This window comes from Neophocaena asiaeorientalis, unplaced genomic scaffold (assembly GCF_003031525.2).
Source record: "Neophocaena asiaeorientalis asiaeorientalis breed wild unplaced genomic scaffold, Neophocaena_asiaeorientalis_V1.1 scaffold79, whole genome shotgun sequence".
Classification (NCBI taxonomy): Eukaryota; Metazoa; Chordata; class Mammalia; order Artiodactyla; family Phocoenidae; genus Neophocaena; species Neophocaena asiaeorientalis.
In genome coordinates, this window is record NW_020175402.1 from 6,324,332 (window position 1) to 6,334,925 (window position 10,594).

Here is a 10,594-nt window from a genome sequence, read left to right on the forward strand (position 1 = left end):
GACTCAAGTCCTTTGGGCTAGCCGTGCCTCTGCCTTGACCCTCTCCAGTAGGGCAGGCCTCAGGTCACTCAGTTTGCCAGTCTGGCCAAGTCAGGTGAATTCGGCTCCCTGGAGCCGCTGTGGTTGCCATGGCACCATCCCTGGGCTCCTCTCAGTGTAAACCTGGGGGCTAGCTGTTTTGAAGCAAATTCTCCCACGAATGTGGGCAACTAGCAAACAGCCTGCCTCTCCTTGGAGTTCTTTTTGATGCCTCGCAGGTGGGTCTTAGGGCCATGAAGTTCAACTCGTCCATTTAACAGGTGAGGAAACTGAGGCCCAGGGTGCTTAGTGTTTCACAAAGAGGTTTTGTGCCGTGGCCAGGAGGGTCTCTGGAGTCAGAGAGACCTGGGTTGCAATCCAGCCCCTGCATGACACTGGGCAAGTTCCTGAACTGCTCTGAGCCTTGGATTCCTCGTCTGTAAACTGAGGATCATGACACTTCTTCCCTGAAAGAGTTAGGTGAAGGGTTAAACCACATCATATACATAAAAGTGCTTCCAAAGTGTCTGGTATGTGAAGAGATGCAGTTGCCCAAGGTCACCCTGCCTGGTGTGGGAGAAAGCACATTGTTACATGATCCAGGAGACATAGGTTCTGGTCTTGACTTTGCTACTAATTTGCTGCGTGTAAGTCCCTTCACCCCTCTGGACCTCAGCATCTTTCTTTTTTTTTTTTTAATTAATAAATTAATTAATTCCTGTGTTGGGTCTTCGTTTCTGTGTGAGGACTTTCTCTAGTTGTGGCAAGCGGGGGCCACTCTTCATCGCGGCGCGTGGGCCTCTCACTATCGCAGCCTCTCTTGTTGCGGAGCACAGGCTCCAGACGTGCAGGCTCAGTAGTTGTGGCTCACGGGCGCAGTCGCTCCGTGGCATGTGGGATCTTCCCAGACCAGGGCTTGAACCCGTGTCCCCTGCATCGGCAGGCAGACTCTCAACCACTGTGCCACCAGGGAAGCCCCTGGACCTCAGCATCTCTTTCTGTAAACGAAGGGAGGGTTGGATGAGACGATGCCTAAGTTTCTCTTCCCCAGTCCTACAGTTCTGTACATCTGGTGACAGAATGCTAGTCCCAGGGCTCCTAATGTTGTGTTTGTTTACCACACCACCCTGCCTCACCGCCAAAATGGCCCTGGGAGGCCAGCACCCTGAGCCCCAGGGCCCTTTGCAGGAGAGATGCCCCTGAAGGCAGGATCTCTCCACAAGGGCTGAGACTGTCGGCACTCAGTCTAGTCCCCCAGTGTCCTCCTCTGGTTCAGAGTCCTGCCCAGGCTTTGGGGGGAGGACAGGGATGGGTGGAAAGGGGACGAAGGAGGCCAGGGACTTGCCGGTGGGGAATACCCATCTGATGAGGTCAACCAAAAGCAATTTCTAATACCGTCAAGTGTGGAGTGTGGAGGTGAGAGAAGTGCAACGTCAGTGCTACTGGAGAGTAATTACTGAGGTTAGACAAGGAGGAGAGATGGGAGTGGGTGGCATCAGGGATCCAGTGGAGGGAATGGGAATCCAAATTCGGGGCAGGAGGAGGTGAGTGGTGGGAAGGGGAACTGAAGGGAATGAGTGGAGAAGAAAAAGTAGAGAAAGGAAAGGGAAGAACTACTTTTTGTAGAAGGAAAATGACAGCCTGATAGAAAAAAACCGGAGACAGATGGAGCACGCTCACTTCCACCATCCTGTGGAGGCAGGCGGGGAGGTAGTGAGCACTGTCCTTGAGGGTAAGTCCGCGGAAGGCCCTTCTCCCCACTGCGCAACGCTTGCTGGGCTGGGCTGCTGGGGCCCCGGGCCTCCGAGGCCCCTCGCCTTCTGCCTGTAGCACCAAGGCCTCTATTCACGCAGAGGTAGTTGGCACTGAGCTGGGGAGCTCTGAGCCTGTCCCGTACTCTCCTCCCAGCCACTGTTCCTTCCCTGCTGCCGCTCACTCATCTTTCAAGCCCAACCCCCCTTGTCTTTTAAAGATTGTTTTTTGACGTGGACCATTTTTAAAGTCTTTATTGAATTTGTTACAATATTGCTTCTGTTTATGTTTTGGTGTTTTGGCCGAGAGGCGCGTGGGATCTCAGCTCCCCGACCAGGGATGGCACCCCTTGCATTGGAAGGCAAAGTCTTTTTTTTTTTTTCGCCACACTGCCCAGCATGCGGGATCTTAGGTCCCAGACCAGGGATCGAACCCATGCCCCTTGCATTGGGAGTGTGGAGTCTTAACCACTGGACCACCAGGGAAGTCCCTCAAGTCCCTTCTAATCCCTCCCCTCATCACCCCCCACTCTAAACAAACACATCCTGCAATTTGACACTTGGGGATGAACTCCAGGCAGGCCCCAGCACACTTACCCAACACTGGCTAAATGCCAGGGATGGATCCATCTAAATCTGGGACCACTTTGCCTCACAAGATTGAGAAAGGAAGTTTGACACAAACATGGGTTCTTGTTATTAATATTAGGCATGATTATTGTAAGAATGGCACTAGCTAAGACAAGAGCTTATTGAGGACCTCCCTGGTGGCACAGTGGTTAAGAATCCGCCTGCCATGGCAGGGCACACGGGTTCAATCCCTGGTCTGGGAGATCCCACATGCCGCGGAACAACTAAGCCCACATGCCACAACTACTGAGCCTGTGCTCTAGAGTCCACGAGCCACAACTACTGAAGCCTGCGCACCTAGAGCCCGTGCTCCACAAGAGAAGCCACTGCAGTGAGAAACCCGTGCACTGCAACGAAGAGTAGACCCCGCTCACTGAAACTAGAGAAAGCCCATGCACAGCAACTAAGACCCAATGCAGCCAAAAATAAATAAATAAAATAAAATAAAATAAATTTTAAAAAAGAGCTTATTGAATGTGTCAGGCACTGCAACAAGTTCTGTGTTTGTATTACCTCATTTATCTCCTTCATAATCCTATAAAATATGTATTATTATCATTTCCTCTTAATAGATGAGGAAAGTGAGGCTTTGTGAAGTTGAGAACTTATCCAGAATCACATAACTAGCATGTGGCCAACCCAGTTTCAAACCATACTCTTAGAGAGTCCCACCTCCCAGTCTCCAAACAGAGTTGTAGTCATGCCAATAAATCGTGTCTACTTATTCTTGTGTCATTCTTCTTGGATGTTACCCACACACTGGTACCTCCTTTAGGAATGCTTTAAGCTACAAGTAACCAAAAAACCATGATTAGGAGTGGCTTAAACAAAAGGTCTTGGAGTCCAGAGCCGGGATACTTAGAGTTCAACAACATCACCAAATACCCAGGCTTATTCTGTCTTTCTACTGACAACCTCACCTACTGGTTTTTCATTCTTATGCTTATTGATTTGTAATTGCAGGATGGCTGCTATAGCTCCAGGCATCAAGGGGTTTGGGCAAACAGTTTTCTTCTGATGCGGCTTTACTTTTTATTCTGGAAAAAATGATGTCAAGCAGACTTCCCTAAACATCTCATTGGTTACATATCCATCCCCGGACCAATCACTGATGTAGGAAGTTATGTATCATGATGGCTCCTGCTTAACAGATCACACCAAAACCTAGGGACTGGAAATAAGCATTCATTGCTGCTATGAGTCTGTGGATCACTGAATAGTTCTGCTGATCTGAGCAAGGCCTGGCTGATCTTGGCTGGGCTTCCTCCTGGGCCTGAGGTCAGCTGTTGGGTTGGCTGGGAGTTGCCCGGTCTAGGACGGCCTTACTTCCTCACATGTCTGGTGTTGGCTGGTTGCCAACTGGGGTGATGGGTGACTAGGTGTCTCATCCAGCAGGTTAGCCTAAGCTTGTTTCCATGGCAGTAATAGGGTTCCAAGAGATTGGGTGGAAGAGGGCAAGGCCTCCTGTGGCCTGGACTCTGGACTGGTCCACTGTCATTTCCATCGTATTCTTATGGGCAAAGCAAGTCACAAGCTGGGCCAGGTACACGGGTGGTGAAATAGATTCCATTGCTTGATGGGGAGAGCTGCATAGATGCAGAGAGTAACGAAGAATTGTGACCGTTTTGCAATCTACCACAGATTACCATGATTCATTTAGGCCAATTCATCCCCTGAGGCAGGGAAAGGGCTCCCTTACCCCAGATCAAGGGAATACCCCTACCTCCTGATCAGGTTACGGGTTGCAGGAAATAAAGGGAGGACATGGCTTGTGGGCAGACTTGACAGTGTCTGGACAGGGGGTTAATCCCAGGCACAAGGAGGAGGAGGGAGGTTTTGCAGCTTCAATTTCTCCAGGTCACCTTTCTTCTTCTGAAGAGGGTAATTTTCATCTGTCTTTTGTTGATGCCTGGTCTGGGCCTCAGGATGGTTCCTCTAACAGGCATATGCATTTCCTCCATGACACTCAGATGCAAAAAAAACAATTAAAAAAAAAAAAATAAAATGAACTCTACCTCGGCCCCCATCCACTAGGGTTGTGGGAAAATCCAGTGTCAGTCACTGGAGGACAGGCCAGGGGGTCATCTAGTCCTTCTGCCTGAGGTTTGCCTGATCTAGGAAACATGGGGCAAAGCCTTTGGCATTTGGTCCATTCAGGTTCCTTCTGAGGTGCTTTTGTCCAAGCCCCAGGGGTCCCTTCGAAAGCAAGAGACTCTATCTCTGCTCTCTTGACCCCGAACTTATTGCAAAATTTCCAGGCCCATGGGAATTCCCTGGTGGTCCAGTGGTTAGGACTCTGCACTTCCACTGCCAGTGGCCTGAGTTCAATCCCTGGCTGAGGAACTAAGATCCCCACGAAGCCGCAGCGCGGCCAAAAAGAAAAAGAAAAAGAAAATTTCCAGGCTCTTACTAACCATTAAAATCTTCACTCAAGGAACCTACGACCTCCTCTGTCCTTCCCTTCTCAAAGAATCAAACTGTATCCTGCCTTGGTCACCCTCTCTCTCCAGCTCCATTCCCTCCTCTTCCTGACAGACCCTGGCCTCCCGGCAACATCTGGGTGGAACAGTTTTCTAGGAACTCAGGACCTGACTATGCTTCTGGGAGGAAGATGAGCCCCAAGAGAGCGGACGATATGTGATAGAAATTAATCTGAGGGAGGAGGGAAGAAAGCAATATCTCAGTTGAGACGGGGCGGGGGTGTAGGAGTAGGTTAGGTGACAAAGGGGCTTGGGAGCCTGGAGTAGAGTATTCCAGGCAGAGGCGCCATTGTCACAGTAATAGCTAACATACTGAGCACTGCCTACATGCCAGGTTCCATGAAGCAGGCGCTTTTGCTGTTCCCACCGCATGAAACTTTCAGAAGTTAAGGAACTTGCCCAAGGACGTGCAACTAGTGAGTTGCTGAGCTGGGATTTTCGATCCAACCAGTCTGACGCCAAAGCCCCACTCTTAACTACTTAGATGAACACAGATGTGAGAGAAGCAGGTTATTGGGAGAACCATAAGGAGTTTATTTTGGCTGGAACATAGCGTGTGAAGGGGAAGGTGGTACAAGAGGCTAGCAAGGCAGAGAGAGGTGCACGTGTGAAGAATCCTGCAGCCACGTTTCTGCTTGCAGGCAGTGAGCCTGGAAGCAGGGGCTCAATTTCAGTCTATTTCAATAATTTCAGCAAGAAATGATGATGCATAGACTAGGCAGACAGTAGTAAAAACAAAGAACAATGGCAGGATTCACGGGTTATTAGGAAGAATGCACTGGACTTGGTGATTACCTAGAGGTGGGGGTTTGGAGGAGGGAAGAGAGAGGGGTCAAGAGTGACCCTCAGGCTTCTGATTTGGGCAACTAGACAGAAGGTCCCAACGCTATTTCCTTCGCTGGCTTGCTATGAAATCATCTCACCCAGGCTCTCTAGCTATCTGTCATCCTAGCTATAAAATGAAGATAATGAAACCTGACCTTCCCATTATCCAGATGGGGTCAAGATAATATGAAGTCATCAATTTCAAAGCGCTCCGGAAAGTCAAAAGTACTTTGCAAATGCAAGTGGTTACTATTTTATGGTTCTTGCTACAGTCCTTCCTCCTCCTGGGGCTTGCAGATGGAGCCAGACTAAAGGCAACCCAGGGGAGCTGCTCGCTCGCTCGCTCACTCACTCACTTAGAGGCACCACACTATTTCCATCAGGCAGTGTCTCTTTGGCAGGTGGGAGCCACAGTCCCACGTACTAAATTGTTAATAGCTTCCCCGGGGAGTTCCTTTCTGCTCCGACTCCTTCAGAAAATTTCTGTTTCTCTACCACTGACGCCTTCTGATGCCCTGGGTTGGCCCAGGATTCCCCATCCATTTTTGTTTTTGTTCTAATCTGAAGTCAAGGATGGGGTCGAGGAAAATGGAATCGTTTGGCAGCCCAGGCATGGAGGGCTGCCTCTTCTCTGCTCCACCAAGAGCAGGGACGGACTCAAGAATCCCCTGAGTTCACGTGACTCATCGCCCTCCACACGGGGAAACTGCTGAACAGAGACAGCAGCCATGGGTTCTGGTGTGTTTTGGGGTGATGACTTTCTAGGATCTGCTCTGAGAGGCAGTAGTGTGGTTGTCAGGAGTGGCTTTTGGGCGGGTCACACAGACCTGGCTTGGCATCCCTGCTGTGGTGTAGGCACGTAACCTAACCTCTGCAAAACGGAATAACAGTAGAAAGACCTCACACCTCTAGAGCTGCCGAGAATTAAATGAGATAAGCCACAGAACACTTGGCCCCGTGCGTGGCACACAGCAAGTCCTCTCTAAATGGTAACCAACAGGATTATTTATGAGTTGTGACCACAGAAATGAGACTGTCTTTTAAAGATAAATAGACTAGGGGCTTCCCTGGTGGCGCAGTGGTTCAGAGTCTACCTGCCGATGCAGGGGACACGGATTCGTGCCCCGGTCCGGGAGGATCCCACATGCTGCAGAGCGGCTGGGCCCGTGAGCCATGGCCGCTGAGCCTGCGCGTCCGGAGCCTGGGCTCCGCAATAAATAGACTAGAACACTCACATTCGGGTAAGGGTTGATCTCGTCAAAGTATTCATTTTGGGAGGCCATTGGGGAAACCCCTTTAGATGCCTTTCAAGTTTCCATGTGTCCTTCCAATGTCCTGGGTGGGGGGAGGAATTCAGCTCCTTAGTCATTTGGGGCTGCTATAACAAAGTACCATAATTGAGTGGCTTATCAACAACAGACATTTATTTCTCACAGTTCTGGAGGCTGGACGTCTCAGGGTGCCAGCAGGGTTGGGTTCTGGTGAGAAACCTCTTCCAGGCTGCAGACTGCTGCCTTTCGGCAAGCAAACTCTGAAGAGGCACAGCCCATGACAGCACGTGTGCTCTCTTAGCAATTATGTCGCTCTTTACTTGGTCATTTACATATCTGTCACAGCTTCTTGATTGCGAGCTCCTTTAAGATGCTCCAGGTTTCGTAACTCGTGCTCCTGCAGCCCTTTCTCCGCTGGAAGAGCATCTGTCGTTTCACCAGATCCTCACCCAAATCCTGCCCTTCTCTACTTTATGAATGATAAAACTAAGGCTCAGAGAAGTTAAGGGAAACTCTTTTTCTGTCATTTGCCTCCACCATAGCTATGGCTTTCCACCATAGCATTTCCTTACCCAGGAGGGACTCAAAAATACAATGAAATGTAAATACAATGAAAAAAATACAATGAAAAAAAATTCTCTTCAGCCCAGTATGGCTGGGGTATGCGATTAGGGTGGGGTTAGGGGTGGAGTCAGAAGAGGGCGGCAATAAACCCTGGTTAGGACCAGACTGGGGAGGGCCCCAAATGCAACGCCAAGGGGTGAGGACAGACTTGCTTGGTGACAGCCAGAAGCCAAGGGTGGGGGGTGGTGGAGCAGGGAACTAGTATAGATGGTCCCTGATTTACGGTGGTTCGATTTATGGTCTTTTGACTTTACAATAGTGCAAAGCTGATACACATTCAGTAGAAACCATACTTTGAATTTTGATCCTTTCCAGGCTTGTGATATGCGGTATGGTTCTCTCCTGTGATGCTGGGCAGTGGCAGCGAGCCGCAGCTCCCAGTCAGACAGGCAATCCCAACAGCAAATAACCAGTTACAACATCCCGCACCCACACAACCGTGCTGGTTTTCAGTACGGTATCCAATAAATTATATGAGATAGTCAACACGTGCTTATAAAACAGGCTTGATGTTAGATGGTTTTGCCTGACCGTGGGCTAATGGAAGTGTCCTGAGCATGTTTAAGGTAGGCTAAGCTATGATGTTCGTTAGGTTGGGTGTATTAAATGCATTTTTGATTTACCATGATATTTTCAACTGACGTTAGGTTTATTGGGACGTAACCCCATTGTAATTGAGGAAGATCTGCACTTCAGTTCCAAATAAGATGTGATTGCAGAGTTGATGCAAAGGGTTTTAGTTGCTTAAAAGAATTCCTAGGTCCTATATGAAGCTATAAATGCGGTGTCTCCCTCATCAGAATGGCAGCTCACCAAAGTTGGAACTGAGCTTTCTAGTCAACCCCGCATCAAGCACTAAGGTGGAGGTACGGAAGTTCACAAGACCTATTGTAGACGTGATGCACACAAATCCAATGATTGCCCAAATAAATATGTGGGGAATTCTGTAAGGAAGAGGTACGGGACGCTATGAGAATAACAAGGACACCTGGTCTAATTGCGTGTGTGTGTGGGGGGGGGGCGGGGGGGCAGTCAGTGAAGCTTTCATGGAGGAAGTGGTATTTAAGCTGAAACTTGAAGGATGAATAGCACTTAGCCTGAGGAAATGGCCGAGCCTTCCAAGTGGAAGAAATAGAATATGCAAATGTCCTGAAGTTGGAAAAACTTTGGCTTGTTGGAGGGGTTGGGAGGGGGCCAGGACTCTAGTAAAATAGCCCTCCTTCTTCCTGTCTCAATGTCTCTCCCCTGGCACCAGAAGAGTCTCTGTGGATAGCAGCCCCTTTGGGACAAGGGAGAGAGTTTTGGCAGCATATGTGACCACAGAGCAAAAATCACCAGTCTGACGAGTCCTTAGATGATTGGGTGGGACAGCCTTGGGGTGGGGAGTCTGCTGTAGCTTGTAGAGGGGCTTGGACAGCAGCTGGGAGGGGCAAAGAGAATGGACAGAGGGTGAACTTGGGAATTCTGTCTTTGTTCTCTCTGGGAAAGGGTAAGAGCCTTGCACATGGACAGATGACTCAAGCCAGAGAGTGATGTGAATGAGGGGTCCTTGTCCAGCCACTCACAGGGCCAAGAGTGTCACCCCAGAGCCCAGGAGCCCCAATATTGTCCCATTCCATTCCCTTTGGGACTTTTATTCATCCAACAAGTATTTCCTGAGCACCCACTATGACCCCAGCCTTCCACTGGGTCCAGGGATCAATCAGGTCTGGTCTTCCGAAGGAGAAAACAAACTTGGATAGAAATAATTACCATATGGGGTAATTTAGTCTTCTCGTCTGTAAACTGGGGACACTAATAATAGAATCTACGCCAAAGTGTTGCTGCATGGATAAAGGGTTCAGCACAGCGCTGGAACAGTAGGGAGAATGTTCTGGGAAGGACAGGAATCCCAAGAAGGAGGATGGCTCTGGGTCTGGGCTGGTCAGGTTAGGGAGAAGGTGTCAGAAATAGCCCCCTTCCATTTGCACCTACAGCAGCCAGAGTGATCTGTAAGGTGGTCTTTGAGACCCTGCCCACCACCTCATCCCCTTCTCCCCACACTCCCTTTCTGCCTTCTCCTCTTCCTGGCCTTTAAATCCCTCTGACCACAGGGTCCTTGCACATGTGGCTTCTTTGTCTGACATGCTCTTCCCTAGCTTTTCCCTAAGTCAGTCCCTCCTCACACTTCACATCTTACCTTAGGTGTCATTTCCTCAGGGAAGCTGTCCTGACCCCTGGGTTTTGTAGGTCCTGCCACAGGAATGCCTTGCTTTCTTTCACTTTTCCTCCGTGTGTGACTGTATCTTCATCAGTATGGTCCTGGGATTGACGTCTGTCTCCTCCAGTGGGCTGTAAGGAGGCAGGGGCCGCATCTGGTTTTATGCACTAGTGGCTCCCCAGTAGTACCTGGTTCTTATATTCGGCACCCAAAAAAGATCTGTTGAGCAAATGAATGGAGTAAAAGAAAGCCATGGATAGTAATGGTTAGTTACGGAGCATTTACTGTGTACCCGGCACTGAGCTAAGTTCTTTACCCGCATCATCTTACTAATCTCCCCAACAACCCTCTGAAGGAGGTGGTGCGATTATCTTCATTTTTCAGAAGAGAAAAATGAAGGTGAGAGAGGTTAAGTGACTTGCTCCAGGTCACTCTGTTAGTGCAGGAGTGGGAGGTGGGATTCATATAGAGGTCCTTCCAATCCCCAAGCGGCAGAGGATGCAGAAGTGAGTCCCAGCTGGGGTGGGGGCGCAACCGAGCCGGCGGAACATCCCCAGGGAGAGAGTGGGTAGCTTCCCTGGCTCCACTCCAAGTTGGTGGTGCAATGCCCGGCCCCCGGTAGCGGGCGCAGACTGGCTGCCGCCTCCGGGCCACGTGGTGCGCGCGGCGGGCGCGTCCGAGGAGCCCGCAGCGGCTCCTGGCTCAGAGCGGTCTGGGCTCGGAGAGCGGGCGGGAGCTGGGGGCCGGGCCGGTGCGGGCGGCGAGGCGGGCGGAGGGGGCGCGGAGATAGCCGGG